Raw genomic sequence first — 16,069 nt, forward strand, 5'->3', positions numbered from 1 at the left:
ACCGAGCAAGCCACCCAGGCGCCCCAACGATTTATTTAATGGAATCCTCATTCTGTCTGTTTTGTGAAGAAGAAAATAAAATCTCAGAGAAATGACATGCCCCATGACTCAGACCTTGTCTAGTGGGTGGCTGAGCTAAGATTCACAATTCAAACACACTTGATCCTGGAAACCCGGAGCCTCTATGACACCACAAGTTTCTGTTTGGTGTCCCCACCAGCCATCGAGCTCTGAGGACTGAGTTTTCCTGGAAAAGCTCTTCTGCCTTCTTCCCACCCCAAGCTGGGTGTCACCTAAGCCCTGTCCCCATCTCTAAGCATCTGTCCTGTCATAGGCAGTCCTCACCCGTAGGTCCGTAGGTACTGTTGCTGGTTTTATTATGCTGCCCTTGAGCATCTCACCTCCTTTACGGGGTTCTGTCAGGGGCACCGTTAGGAACCAGTGTCCCTGTGATTTTAGCCAGAGCCCCTAGGCTTGTCTTGTTGAAAATCCACCCTGCCATTTCCCCTGCGAGCCTTTTCTCTGGAAAAGGAAAACCCTGGGGCATTCTTGTGTCCATTAGAGGGCTTGCCCAGGAGAGAGAAACACCTAACAGCAACAGGAACAGTATGGAAGGGTAGGACACACATCCAGAGGCAGGGTGGCAGTGAGGTCCATTCCCTGAATGTGGCTTTCAGGGCAACTCTATGACAGAAACACAAGAGGCAACAACAAAGCTGGCATTCAAGGTGACACAGGATCAAAGCCAGGGTTCGTGTTAATTGGGATTTTACCTGCTAAGCCCTGGACATGCTTCACTCCATGTAAACATCAAAACAACCCAGTGAGGGCAGAATTTTCATACTCCCGTTGTGTAGATGAGAAAACAGAAGCTTGGTAAGCTTGGGTCATTTGCTCAAGAGTTCATAAGCCCATCAGTTCCCAACCACATTGACACAGTACCCCTAAACAGGGGCTCTCAGAATCACCCATCCAGAGTTTGCTGATTTAAATTTTTTTTAATGTTTATTTATTTGTGAGAGAGCCAGACAGAATGCAAGTGGGTTAGGGGCAGAGACAGGGAGACACAGAATCTGAAGCAGGCTCCAGGCTCTGAGGTGTCAGCACAGAGCCCAATGTGGGGCTCGAACCCACAAGTTGCAAGATCATGACCTGAGCCAAAGTCGGATGCTCAACCGACTGAGCCACCCAGGCGCCCCCCAGAGTTTGCTGATTTAATAGGTCTAGGTGAGACCTGAGGATTTGCATTTATAACAAGTTCCCCAAGTGAGTTGGGAACTTGGACAACCACTGCTCCAGAGGCTAGATGGCTAATGAGTAGTCAGCTCAAAACCAACCCAAGGGCATGGCAAAGGGGATTTGTTTGCTTTAACGTGTATCATCTTGCATTTGGGGTGCCCTGGGCTGGTGGTAGCAGCAGGTGATGCTGACCTTGATCGTTTCCCTCATGGCTGCCTCCTGTGGAGAAGGCAGGGAGGTGGGCTCTACACTGTTGAGCCTTAAAAGGGCCCAAATGGGACTCCAGTGGGCTGATCCACCAGAGTGACGGGCTTCAGGGGTTCTGCCTAACGGCAGGTGAGGGCTGGAGGCCAAACCAAGGCAGACGCAGCCAGCCGTGCCCTGGACCAGCGGTAGCCAAATGCTACTCCTCATTTTGTCCAATCCACAAAAATCTCAATGGTGCAGCCCTGGAGATTTGGTTCCCTTGTCTCAGGATCAAGAAGCAAACACACTTGCCCTGCCTGGTGCTCGTAGGGCACGTGGCCTTCTCCCCACCCCTGCCCCACGCACAGCCTGGTAGGAGAGGGTGACACTTGGCAGGAGGGAGAAAAGGAAGGACAAAGAAGCAGCAGCCCGGGGTGGTGAATGTGGGAGCTCAGAAGACCCCACCCCTTGTCCTCGGCCCTCCCGCTGTGTGTGGAGGCCTGGCCGAGGTTGAGTTGCAGGTGGTGGCAAGAGATTGAAATTCCCAGGAAAGGGGCGCCTGGGTGGCGCAGTCGGTTAAGCGTCCGACTTCAGCCAGGTCACGATCTCGCGCTCCGTGAGTTCGAGCCCCGCGTCGGGCTCTGGGCTGATGGCTCGGAGCCTGGAGCCTGTTTCCGATTCTGTGTCTCCCTCTCTCTCTGCCCCTCCCCCGTTCATGCTCTGTCTCTCTCTGTCCCAAAAATAAATAAACGTTGGAAAAAAAAATTAAAAAAAAAAAAAAAAAGAAATTCCCAGGAAAGGAACAGTAACCATTCTTTCCTGTGGGGCCGATTGCCTGTGTTCTGCTTCAGGTCAAGCTGACCCTGGGCTCTTAATGCGAACAGAGAGCCCAAAAGCAGATACACTGTATCTGCATGGGTTGTCCGGCTGGCGAACGTGTCTTCTAAGGATGCCACACTCCGCATCTTCATTAATGGAGCAGTGTGAAATCCCGGAGCAGGGCCGTTGTAGGAGCTCCGGCTAAACGCCTGTGTCGCCACGTGTTAACAGTTCCGGGGTTGCCTAAAGCTCAGGTGGGAGCCTGGCAGCCAGAGCCACCGTGGGTTGCAGGGCAACTCCCAGCCAGAAGACATAAATGGTTTTCAAAAAGAGGTTTTAGTATATGAAACATGCCCTTGGATGGAGCCAGCTCTGTAGACTGGGAAGCAAAAGCCACAGTTCCATTTGTTTTATGCCCATCTGAGAGTCACAAAATTTTGTTTGTTTGTTTATTTATTTATTTCAGAGTGAGCAGGGGAGGGGCAGAGAGAAAGATGGGGAGAGAGAGAATCCCGAGCAGGCTCCGTGTTCTCAGTGCAGAGCCTGGCACGGGGCTTGTTCCCAGGAACCGTGAGATCATGACCTGAGCAGAAATCATGAGGCAGACGCTTAACTGTCGGAGCCACCCAGGCGCCCCTCACAAAATTTTTAAAGCAAGGTCTAGACAAAGCAAAACGAAGAAGAAGGAAAAGCAGAAGAAAAGAGGAAGACAGAAAGGGAAAGAGCGGTCAGGGCCCCGGAGGGAGAAGAGACATCCCCATTCACAGCAAGTCTTCCCTGTCTGGCCCAACTTGGCCCAGGGGAAGAGCCCAGATTTCAGATTCCCAGGAGATAATGAACGGACACAAAGATACTAGGAGTCTGATGCCCTAATTAGCTTCTTAGATCAGTGGCTTCTGGTCTTGGCTGACTATCAGAATTATCTGGGGATCATTTAAAAGTCTTGACCCCAGACCAGTCAAATTAAAGTTGCTGCAAACCAGGCCTCAAACATTTTTATGAGTTCTTCAAGCTTTTCAGTGGGCAACCATGGCTGATAATCCCTGCTCTAAAATACCCTTGATGACTTTAAATTTCCTGGGTGATTGGCAGATTTTGATAACCTGCTTTATGCCCACTAGCCATGAAGTCGATTAAGATCTGGCTCTGAAACCTCCTCATTGCCTGTTTCTGTTATTCTGTATTTTTGTTTAATTGAATTGATTTCTCACAATGAGCTTGAACTGGAGTCAAGTAATTTATACTTAAAAAATGAGTGGATACAGTTGTGCAAGTATTTTCCAGTTCTCCCGGCATGTAATGTCTTCTAAGAATACTCTGACCTCGTATCTGACTTTTTTAACCACACATGCCTTTGCAAAATAAACTTTGACCCTAAAATACACCAGCAAGCCAGACGTTTCTTCTCCAATTTTCAGTCAGTTTCTTGATTTTTATCTGTAGCCTCCAAAAAGAAAGAAAAAGAAACCTTTTTGGAAGACCTGCCACCTCTTCAAATAACTTCTTTTTCTCCCTTTGGGTACATGTGATAATGTGGCAATTCTGATTTTTTTTTTCTAAGAAAAAATTATACCAGACAGACAGGTCTTAGATAATTTTCCCCCCTTTTCCACCAATCTCTTGTCCTTTTTTTTTTTTTTTAAGCTCTTTTAGAAGTGCCTCTTCCAATCAAAGGAAGGCCATTTATTTCAAGATCTATAAATAGCTCTGGGTCTTTAAGATTCTTCTAGCACATTGTATCCTTCTCTCTGCAATCTTCATTTTCTTCCCAGTTTTCCCGTTCCTACACACCCTGAGAAATAATTCCCTGTGGGGAAAGCTATGACAAATGCACCAGAACAAAAGGGACCATGCCAAATGCCCAGAGGGGTCTTGATTACTTAGTGGCAAACAGCCAAGTGTCTTCCCAGCCCAGGTGTAGATTTCAGCACTGTAAGTTACTATACGTTCCTAGGTAAGTATACATGTCACAGGTCTGGAGAAGACACTGCTGTTAGAAATGTTGCCGGTGGCCACGGCCATAAGCCAGTAGACAGACTATCTCTGCTTTCATCCCTCCCCTGAATTTCTAACGCATCTTAGGGATCTAAGATCTAACACATCTTGTTTATTGCTAGTGGAGAGAATCAAATTCGGTTTTAAAAAAAAAAAAAATCTCAATGGATTTATCTTATTTCTGTATTAATATTTTTTATCTTGATCTTATCTTGTAAACTATGTATATACTTCAGGGTGCCTGGGTGGCTCAGTAGGTGAAGCGTCTGACTCTTGGTTTCGGCTCAGGTCGTGATCTCAGGCTCTTGCGATCGAGCCCCGAGTCAGGCTCCGTGATGGGTGTGGAGGCTGCCTAAGAGTCTCTGTCTCTCTCTCTCTCTCTCCCCCTCTGCTGCTCACTTACACTCTCAAAAATAAATAAATAAATAAAAATACATTTTTAAAAAACCATGCATACTTCACTATGCCTTAGCCATGCTTTCACACTTTCAACCACCTAATCTTTTCAAAACTTAAGATGGTTTTATTATATTTTTAGTGTTAGTTTTTATTTATTGTTTTGGTTTGAATTCAAGTTAGTTAATATACTGTGTGGTCTTGGCTTCAGGAGTAGAACCCAGTGATTCATCTCTTACATGTGACACCCAGTGCTCATCCCAACAAGTGCCCTCATCAATGCCCATCACCCATTTAACGCAGCCCCCTCCCCACCTCCCCTCCCGCAGCCCCATTTGTTCTCTGTATTTAAGAATCTCTTATTGTTTGCCTCCCTCTGTTTTTATCTCATTTTTCCTTCCCTTCCCCTATGTTCATCTGGAGTTCTCAAACTCCACATAGGAGTGAAATCATATTACATGTACCTTTCTCTGGCTGACTTCTTTCACTTAGCATAATACCCTCTAGTTCCACCCATGTTGTTGGCAAATGACAAGATTTCATTCTTTTTGATTGACGAGTGGTATTCCATTGTATACACGTATATCCCACATCTTCTTTATCCATTCATCAGTTGATGGACATTTGGGCTCTTTCCATACTTTGGCTGTTGCTGATAGTGCTGCTGTAAACATGGGGGTGCATGTGCCCCTTCAAGTCAGCATTTTTGTATCCTTTGAATAAATCCTAGTAGTGCAGTTGCTGGGTCCTAGGGTAGTTCTATTTTTAATTTTTTGAGGAACTCCGTACAATTTTCCACAGGGACTGCACCAGTTAGCGTTCCCACCAACTATGCAAAAGGATTCCCCTTTCTCCACATCCTTGATAACCACCTGATCTTTAGGAGTAGCTATTGACTGAGCAAAATATTTTGTTTCAGGGTTGAAATCAATGAATAATCTGGTAATATGTCTAAGAGAAAATTATCCTACAGGAATCATGTTCGTATCTCTATCTGACCCATCTTCTCTCCTTCCCAAGTCCAAGGTTCAATGATCCCATGGGAAAAGCCCTAGATTTGGGGGAATATTTGTGTTTTGGTCTGTTCCATGCTCTTTCTAAAGGTGGATTACTTTTTCAAAGAGGATTACGAGTTCATTGTTGGGAAATTTTGTTCTGATTGTGTATAATAGGGTAGGGTTATTTATTTACCTCACTGTCTTCATTGTTGACCTGCCTCATGATGACTAACCAGTCTGAAGGATGGAGAGAACACAGATATAAACAGGCTTGAGATTTATCAGCCATCTCTCAGCCAGAGTGTTGAACATGTCAGTCTACCTCAAGCCCCGTGCTTGCATTCTAGAATTTGGTAACAGCATTTCTCAGGGAATTTGCAGTCTTCTGAATCCCCAGTTCTGAGAAAAATTGATCAAGAAGTCAGGAAAATGGGAAATAAGTATTACAAATCTCCTTTGAGATGTAAAGCTTATCAAGTAACAGAGATGGTACTGGTTGGAAAGAAGCCAGTGACTTCAAGCTTCAAGCAAGAGCAGAAGCTGACAAGGAGAAAGGTTAAGGAGGACATTTCTGGGAACCCAGATGATTACAATCTAATCTGTTTCTCTTGTAGCTGTTGCCGTGTTTATAAGTGGTGTCCCTGGCTCTGTCTGCTGCTAATGGTGAGTCATCCCTACAAATGAAATGAGCATTAATATGCTTATGCACATAGTATGCTTTATACAAATCTGATGATCCAAGAAATAATGAGTTTTACAAACAAATTAAGTTCTTAAATTGGCAATTTTGACATGTGATTCTGTGTAGCATCATTAATCTTGGTAGGAGATCTGAATGCTACATTATTGGAATACCATCTTATAACATTTGCTGGCATTTTTCCAGTGTTTGAATAGTGCTACAAGCTACCGTTCTCTGTAAAGCCATGAAATTTAAAATTTCCTATTCTTCCTATTTATTCTTAAGTACGCAACAGATTTTTTCAGATAACCATAAGAGTGATGCAGGAGTATAAAGAATGTTGGAAGTATTTTAAGAAAAACCTGTGATTTCAGACATTCCAAGATTTCCAATTTCCAATTCCAGAAATTCTAATTTCTTCTTTTCAAGTCCTGCAGATGTTGAGGAATTTGAAGACCCTGCTCTCAATTTTATCTCCTAAATTCCTTGTAGAGTCTGGTGCCTGATCTCTGCCCCTGACCCGAGCTGCCTTCCTGTTAGGGTTGGGCTGCTGGACCAGCGTTCTGGCAGAGTCCCTTCAGTCCATTCTCTATACTGGAGCCAGAGAGACCTTAACAGTAATACAGACCTGTTCATTTCATCCCTTCACACAAGGCATTTTAGTGGATGCCCACATGAAAAGGTACTTGATTAGTAATTGGGGGAATCAAAGTTAAAACCCCAGTTGGAGATGAGTACACACTTAACAGATAGGCAGGAAGGATAAAGTCCCAGGTCAGTGAGGCAGGGACAACATCTGGTTTTGACCCGCCATTTTCTTTATAAGCTTAACATAATGCCAGACAGTTAGTAGGTGCTCCATGCCCATTTGCGGATGGGTAACTGAATGAATAAATGGATGAGAATGACACATGCAGGAGGCTTCATGCCTGTACTACACCCAGGGCCCACACACCTGGCAAAAGAGAGGGTCCTGTGGGCGATGTCCAAAGTGGTGTTTCTTCTGCAAGGCGGACAGTCAAGATCCCTCTCTTTTTCACCAATGCCTTGGCTCCTGTTATAGCAGTGAAATTGACCCTCATGAGGCCAAATTTTCCCTTGTGGAACATGGAGAGACTGTACAACAGACCAGGCACTTCTTCCTTCCTTCCTTCTGAAAAATTATTCAACTATATCAAATTACATAACAATCTATTCAAACATCACCTAACAGTAGCAATATCATTTCCTCCTGTTTTGCAGAATTGCAGTGGGACACAAGTGAGATAATGCACATAAAAGTGCTTCATAAAGCACAAAGCGTCATGCAACATTAATGTCTGACATTATTAAATTGGCCGCCTCTACTTTAAAAGCACATCCCTGTCCTCCTAACTTTGTGTCATAGGCCCTGGGCTCAGCCTTCAGCCAACTTGAAGAGATCCTCTTTCTATCTGGGAACCCCTTCGTTCCTGGTTCTCTCTGCCATGGTTTGGGCGCCCTATATTCTGGTACCTCAGTTACTTAAGGCTCTCCTTATATCTGAGGGAAAATGAATTTTAGAATGAGACCCACCATGTTTTGAATTTTGACTTTGCAGCTTAGAATTTCCTTGACCCTTGACCAATTTCTTAACATTTCTGAACCTCGGTTTCTGCGTGTGTAAAATGGGAATGAAAGTCTCTTCCTAACAAGGTTGTTGTGAGAATTGAATATAGCCCTATGCTCAAAGTAGCATTCTGACTATCTGGTTCATAATGAGTATAAGGTGTACATGAGTTCCGTTCCATTTCCCTCTGAGTGATCTCAACTAATTGACAAGCTCATCTTCACTAATAAAAGAGGGAAAAAATCAGATTCTCTTGGGTTAGATGAAAGGTAGGAGTATCAGGTTGGGTAAAATAGTTATTAATCCTTTAATAAAGCAGAGAGTTAGATATGTGGTCACATAAGCCCATCAGCCTCTCCCAGTGACCACTGAACCTTTTGGGCAATGGAAGGATTGGAATACCCAAGACAAGGAACTGACCAACTGAGCAGAGACTCTTGTCTGAAAGTATTTTCTGGGAACATGATGGTTTTCCAAGTCTCACAATCATGGCCAGCTAGAACTGGCTAATCCTAGCTTTGAGTGGACCACTTCAACACATTCTGGGAACCATGCCAACGATAATTGGATACCAGTTGGTCAAACCCAAATCACCTATTCCCTAAGCCTGGACTTTCAGTCTAAGGAATCAACATCTTGGACCAAGACTTGCAATAGGAGTGACCTTGTCGGAGGCTCACTGTGAGAGTTTGTGTAAGACCACCTCTCACTGGGTCCCAGTCTACTTACCTATACACTGAACAGTTGGGGCATGCGCAGTCACAGGGCCCTCCCTAGTCTTGTGTCCTGTTGATCGATAGCGTAAGGCTCTGCCCATGGTAACTTACACCTCAGAATCGGAGAATATTTCCCTTGGTTTTAAATAAAAATCCTTCCTGCTTTCTTTGAAGTCTGTCCCTGTACTTCCTGTTCTTTGAATTGACAAGGAACGGTTTTCCACTGTTACCACTTTCCAGAACCATCCTGCCTCTGTTTGCTGATTTCTTTCTGCACACTCACACGGAAGTTTCCAGCCTCGGCTCTGTGATCACCGGGGTGCCTGCTGCCAGCACAGCAGATGTGAGGTCATCCCCCAAATGCTTTTATCCTGTGCCCCGTCTCCATCGCTTTCACACGAACAAGTATTAGGTACACAATATGCCAGTTTGCTTTTCTCCACTCTGACTCAATAGGCGAGTGAACTTCGGTGAACCAGAAGATTCATAGTGAAGGTGGACTCTTCTGCCGTTGTAGTGCTAATCTTAGAGACTCGAGAGGCTTTGGCTATAACATCCTCGCATTGGAAATTTCCCAGGATAGTCCCAATTTCAAATATTACATCTTATTTCTAGTCAAGGGTTATGAATTTCCATCCTGAAAATAGTCTTTGCAGAGAGGATTGAGAGCCGGAAAACAGTGATGCAATTGACCTATGTCAGAGATGTAAGTGCTGAGGAAGATCCATGCCAGCTGGTCAGGGCAGGATCCTCCTAGGCAGGAAGAAAGTATGCAGGCTAGCAAGAGCCTTTTCTCACCATGCTATCATCCAACAAGGGGATGTGTATTTTTTTTTTTTTTTTTTTTTTTTTGGTGTGGTTTTCCTGCCCTCTAGTGTCTCAGGGTGTTAAGAACTTGTTGAACCTAAAAATGCGTTCTCACTCACCACCATCCATAGATTTTATAGGGTCATAGAACACAAACTATGAGAACTCAATGAAAAAAACATTAGAGATAATCTAGCACAGGGAGGATGAATCATTCATTCAGTCAGTGATAGCATAAGTTCATCTTCTTGTATAATAATACTATAGTATTGTATAACGTTAATTACATTCTTTGTTACTGAAATTACATTAATTTCTCTCTTGTCCCTGAGGACATAAAATTACATCTTTTTTGACTGCAGAACCAGAATTTGTTATTTTTGTGTGTGCTTATTTATTTTTTTAATTAGAGTGTGCGCAAGCAGGGAAAGGAGGGGGAGGGAGAGGGACCATCTTAAGCAGACTCCGCGTTCAGTGTGGAGCCGGATGCGGGGCTCAATCCCATGACCATGAGATGATGTTCTGAGCCAAAATCAAGAGTCAGACACTCAACTGACTGACCAACCCAGGTGCCCCTCCAGAGCCGTAGTTCTTAATTCAAACTGTGTAGGAAAGACTACCAGCTCCTCGTCATGTACAACTCCACTCTGAGTACTTTGCAGAGTTTGGCACGTGTTAGGTGTCCAGTCAGTATTTGGTGAATTAATAAATGCATAAGTGGCAGAATATTTTGTCAAAATATTAATTGTGGTGTCTTTGTGATTCTCATTGTTGTACTCATTGTAAGCATTTTATCGAATGAGCATAATTTAGCAGGGTATGATCATGAAACAACTCTTTCCCAGCTACTGCCTTTTCAAATCTGCTTAGTGGGTATTCGTTTCCCCCCCTACACATTGGTTAAATCAAGGGTAGGTCTCATCACTGTTGCGGTACTTTCAGATATAAAAACGACCTCTGGTCACTTTTAAACACAGTGATTTAATTTTCCAATCACTTGAAGGTGGATTCCTCCGCTGTTGCGGTGCTAATCTTAGATAGGGGGATAGGATAATAATGAGGTACCAATTAATCTGTCAATTTGGCAAAGATAAAAGCATATAGTAGTGAATTTCTGCCTCTGGAAATATCAAAGTAGGTTATTTCAGACTGATCCTTTTCCCACACTTAGAAAGGCTGAAAAAAAAAATACTGGAAGAATAATGTGTCTGAAAGTGTTAGAGAGTTAGAGAAACAATTAAATCTAGCAGATTCAAGGTTTCTAAGAGATAGGAAGCCAGAGAGGGGTGCCCGGCATTTGCAAAGCTCACTGCCCTCCCCCCACCAAAAAATTTGGAGATTGGAAATGTGTGACAAAGACTGAAAGATGAGCAGATAGCAGAAGAGAGGGTAAGAGCCTGAGCAGGGATTTTATCAGTCTCCTGCAATTGAGGGAAAATTGGATTTCAGAGCTTGCTGAGGGGTGGGGGGCTGGCTGGTAAATATCCCAGAGTTTCCATTTTGACCCCCTCCCCCAAAGATTTCATACTGGATTAGGCCTCCCTTCACAAAGGATGAAGTTCAATCCATAACTGCATTAAGGTGACCTGCCCCAGCTCGCTGCCTGCCAGAAATAATAAGGAATCCTCTCTGGAGGAGCATACATCCTCCAGAGCCTCAAATGATATCTACGCTGTCTAAATACAAGCCGCATGGTCAAAATTAATCAGACCTAAAAGAATATAGAATAGGACCAAAAAAGAAAAAAGTCAACCAGACAATAGAAACAGACCTATGGGAGATCCAGATAGGGGAGTTATCAGATGGGGATTTTAGCAGGGCCATGATTCAGAGATAAAAAACAAATGGAGATTTAGAGTAAATAACTATAAAACATAAAAAGAATATAATAGAAATTCTAGAACTGAAAATAAAATAACTGAAATACGGATTTGATAAAGTTAAACAGAGAGTTAATAAAGCAGAATAAAGATCAGAAGAAGATAACCAAGACTGAAGCAGAGAAAGACAATAATAATGCTAGACAGAGGAAAGAGCACAGGAAACATATCATTTGAGTCCCAGAAACTGACATGGGAAAGAATGGATCAGAGACAGTATTTGAAATGTCAGTCGCTGAGAATTTTCCAAAACTGATGGAAGAAACCAAACCACATATCCCACCCAGAAGCTCTCCACACACAAAGTAAGGTAAATACAAAGAAAATCACTACCTAAGTACATCATAATAAAACTAATTTTAAAAATCAAAGGAAAAGGGTCTGGACAAGTGTCCAGAAAAAAAAAAAAAAAGGCAGGACAAAGGAATTGTGATATATTCACACTATGGAATGTTATACAGCATAGGGATAAGCAGTTTAAAATTAGTTGCAAGAGCATTAAAAAAATATCTATGAAAAATATTGAGTAAAAGAAGCCAGGCATAGAAAAGCATACGTATTAAGTCCATAAAAATCATGAAGTTAAAAAAAAGAAACAAAATAAGCATGGATTTACAGTGAATGAAATCAGCAATGGTTAACTCTAGGAGAGATAATAGTGACTGGAAGGTGAGAGGTACAATGTGGTTAAATCTAAAAATGGTTGCATTAATCAATAATAATAATATGGTTTTATGAGATTTAAATATGTTTGAGTATGCACACACACACATATCCACATATATGTGTTAAGACACAGTATTTTATTTTTATATGTATTATAGAGAAATATTCTAAAACTGTATATTAAAATAACGACAATATCCAGTAGGCAGGACAGTTAAAATGGAGTTAAAATTCTCTAATTACTTTGCATTATCCAGGAAGTATAAAAAATACCACTTTAGGGGCACCTGGGTGGCTCACTCAGTTGAGCGTCTGACCCGTAATTTAGGCTCAGGTTATGATCTTGCAGTTCGTGGAATAGAGGTCATGTTGGGCTCTGTGCTGGCAGCGTGGGGCCTGCTTGGGAGTCTGTCTCTCCCTCTCTCTTTCTGCCCCTCCCCTACTCATGATATCTTTCTCTCTCAAATAAACATTAAAAAAATACCACTTTATAAGGAAATATTATGCTATATTTTAACATTTAGGACGATAAGTAGAAGGATAGCAAAAGCATATGTAACTAACAAGCAAATACAGGAGAAAAAATAAGATAAAAAATAGGTATCTCCAAAAGAAATGAGGATTAGAAAACAAGAGTATAGAATAGATGGGATAAATACAAACTCATAGAAAGATAGTAGATTTAAGCCCAAATGTGTCAGCAATCACATGATGTGTAAACTCAACATCCCAATTAAATGATGAAGATTGTCAGACAGATGAGAAATTTTTCAAAAGCTGTTTGCTGCTCACAAAAGACACACCTTAATATTCAAGGAAGAAGAAAGATTAAAGTAAAATGATGAAAACAGACAGGCCACGTAAACATTATTGCTATGGTATGAATATTTGTGTCCTACTGAAATTGATATGTTGAAACCGTAACACCCAAGGATCATGGTGTCAGGAGGTGGGGCCTCTGGGAGGTGATAGGTATAAGGGTGGAGCCCTCATGAATGAGATTAGTGCCCTTGTAAATAAGGCTCCAGAGAACTCCCACCACATAAGGACATAGCAAGATGTCTGTCACCTGGAGGAGGGCCCTCGCTCATGCCCTCAGGAGCTCTGATCTCAGACTTTCGGCCTCATGCACTGTGAGCACAAAAATTTCTGCCGTTGATAAGCTGTGCAGTCTACAGAAACACTACAGATGGTTACCTGACTTGCTCAAAGGCACACATCTAATGATCAGGGTCGCATCAGAATGTGCATCTTTTCTGATATCAAACTGGTTTTCTCTTTCCATTGGCTCATCTCCTTTCAGTGGTCTTACTGCCTACTCCATGTCAGGAAAGGGAGGTTTTGTAGGTGGAAAGGCTGGACCTGATGTGCCTGGTGTGAGCGTCCCGTGGTGACACTCCCGTGGAGTCAAGTGGGAGGGCACCTGCGTCCTGTAGCGGGCCGCCCTGTCCAGCCTGAGTCCCCTGCTCTTGTCTCAAAGCTCTCTCTGCAAAGCGCACATCTGATGCTCTCAGGGCACTATTGCTCTCTAAGTGGCAGATCTTAATGCTCCTAATTGTCATCCATTATATCATCATGACTTTTTTTGTGGAATTAAAATCCTTTTCGTGAAAGGGCAAAGAAAGTTCAGCTGCTTGACAGCATATCCCAAACTTCTTTACTGGGTTAGTTGGTTCTTTAAAATTTGCAGCCGTGACTCCAGAGTGACATTCATTATCTTTCCCGGAGGCAGTTTGTGGGGAGGATGTGGGAGTCACACAGTCACCTCTGCTGTTAGCGTTTTCATTTCATTTTTTAAATTTTATTTATTTTGTTACTGTATTTTTTTCATTTGAAAATGAAAACTCCTGAATGGGGCATCTGGGTGTCTCGGTCAGTTAAGCGTCCGACTTCAGCTCAGGCCATGAACTCATGGTTCATGGGTTTGATCCCCGTGTCGGGTTCTGTGCTGACAGCTTAGAGCCTGGAGCTTGCTCCGGATTCTGTTTCTCTCTCTCTCTCTCTCTCTCTCTCTCTCTCTCTCTCTCTCTCTCTCTCAAAAATAAATAAACATTAAATACAGTGAAATGAAAACTGCTGAGCAGTGTGTCCTTAAGGGCAGGGGCGGTAACTTATTAGCCTCCGTGGGGCTGGCACAGTGCTGCATACACTCCAGGCAATCCTTGAATACTTCTCAGATAAAATTCGTGTGTCTTCACCATATTTGTCAACCACTTTTGAATCTTCTGCCTTCAAATCTAGGAGGTAGCCCTCAGGCTTGATAGAATTGGAGTAAAACATATGTAGAATGGCAGAAAGAGAAATGTTATGGGGCGCCTGCGTGGCTCAGTCGGTTTAAGCGTCCGACTTCGGCTCAGGTTATGATCTCGCGGTCCGTGAGTTCCAGCCCCGCGTCGGGCTCTGTGCTGACAGCTCAGAGCCCGGAACCTGTTTCAGATTCTGTGTCTCCCTCTCTCTCTGACCCTCCCCCATTCATGCTCTGTCTCAAAAATAAATAAACGTTAGGAGCGCCTGGGTGGCGCAGTCGGTTAAGCGTCCGACTTCAGCCAGGTCACGATCTCGCGGTCCGTGAGTTCGAGCCCCGCGTCGGGCTCTGGGCTGATGGCTTGGAGCCTGTTTCCGATTCTGTGTCTCCCTCTCTCTCTGCCCCTCGCCCGTTCATGCTCTGTCTCTCTCTGTCCCAAAAATAAATAAACGTTGAAAAAAAATTTTTTTTTAAAAATAAAAAAATTTAAAAATAAATAAATAAATAAATAAACGTTAAAAAAATTTTTTTCCCTTCTTACAGGTGAGGAAACTGAGACACTGAAATGCGGGATCCAAGAGCTACGCAGCAGAACCACAGCTGAGGCATAGCTGGTGAGTGATGATCAGCTACCTTCTCTCTGCGCCTTCCTACCTGGACCCCTTCCTGGACCTCTGGGTTGGTTCACACTTCTCCTTCTTCTGATCTTACCATGGCAGAAGTTACTCCTCTCTTAAGGCAGAGCTTGTGTTACGTGCAGCACTGAGGTGAAAGCCCTTCGTTCATCAATATCAAAGCAGGGACGAAAGTCAAGTGACGCGAATTCTTTCTCATCTAAGTTCTGAGGCAGCATCTTTTTTTGCCTGTGTCAAAAGAAGTGACTAGCATCACATTCCACGGCCATTGTTTGTTGACCTTTTGATCTCCCCCCTCCCCATCCCATCCCTGCCACGGGGTGGCTGGAGGTTCCTGGAGAAACAGTGAGCAGTCATGGAGCGAGTTCAGACTCCAAAGTCACAGCCCAGCTCTGGGGCCTCGGCTGTGCTCTCTCCTTCAGTAAACACTGACTGCCAGGTGCCATGCCGTGTTTGGGCGTGCAGGTGTCATGACAATAAGACAAGCATGGTTGCTGTCCTTATGGAGCCTGCGAAGTTACATCTGGAAAATGGGCATTGGATGAATGAAGAAAAGCACAGCTAATATTGATGAGTGCTTACCATATTCTGGACACTGTGCCAAATACTTTTCGTGTGTGTATTTGAAGATGGGCCAGCAGGTGGCAGAGCTAGAGATTCAAACCATATTCACATCTGTCTGACTCTAAAGCCCAAAGCGATGAATGAGGAGTAGATAGAAAATACCACCAAGGTCTGGCACTTAGTAGGCAGCATGGCTGAGTGTGGTGAATCTAGATTGTAATCAGAATAGGGCTTGTGTCCTGCCTCCGCCCCCTCTATGATGATGGACCATAGGGGTGAGGCCACATTAAGCTCCGGCGGGGTGGGAGGCAGGGCCAGGGTCGTCAGGCAGCTTCACTGCTTTATCTTCAGCTTCTGGTACAAAAAAGGTAGTAGAATCCACTTACGCTGACCTGACTTATAACATCCTGGGACGCTCCCACATGGATCGTGAACCTTGAAAACCCAGTGCTCAGTGAAATAAGCCAGACACAACAGGACAAATATTATGTGATACCACTCATATGAGGTACCTAGAATAGTCAAAGAGAAAGGAAGTAGAATAGAGATTACTGGGGACTGGGGGGAGGAGAAAAGGAGGACCTAATCTTTCACAGGTACAGAGTTTCTGTCTAGGATGATGAACACATTCTGGAAGTCAACTGTGGCAATGG

General features: G+C 43.7%; 1 long non-coding RNA gene across 1 annotated transcript in view; it reads left to right on the top strand.

Moving 5' to 3' along the window:
• The window catches only part of LOC121010886 (uncharacterized), a 29,035-nt gene extending 13,896 nt beyond the window's left edge, over window positions 1-15,139 (top strand). Inside the window, exons 2-3 of the long non-coding RNA XR_005781405.1 lie at window positions 6,248-6,296; window positions 14,761-15,139. This is a non-coding gene — a long non-coding RNA (uncharacterized LOC121010886). The remainder of the gene's footprint in view (window positions 1-6,247; window positions 6,297-14,760) is intronic.
• The last annotated feature ends 930 nt before the right edge of the window (window positions 15,140-16,069 follow it).

Source organism: Herpailurus yagouaroundi, unplaced genomic scaffold (assembly GCF_014898765.1).
Source record: "Herpailurus yagouaroundi ecotype Mexico unplaced genomic scaffold, PumYag 192, whole genome shotgun sequence".
Lineage (NCBI taxonomy): Eukaryota > Metazoa > Chordata > Mammalia > Carnivora > Felidae > Herpailurus > Herpailurus yagouaroundi.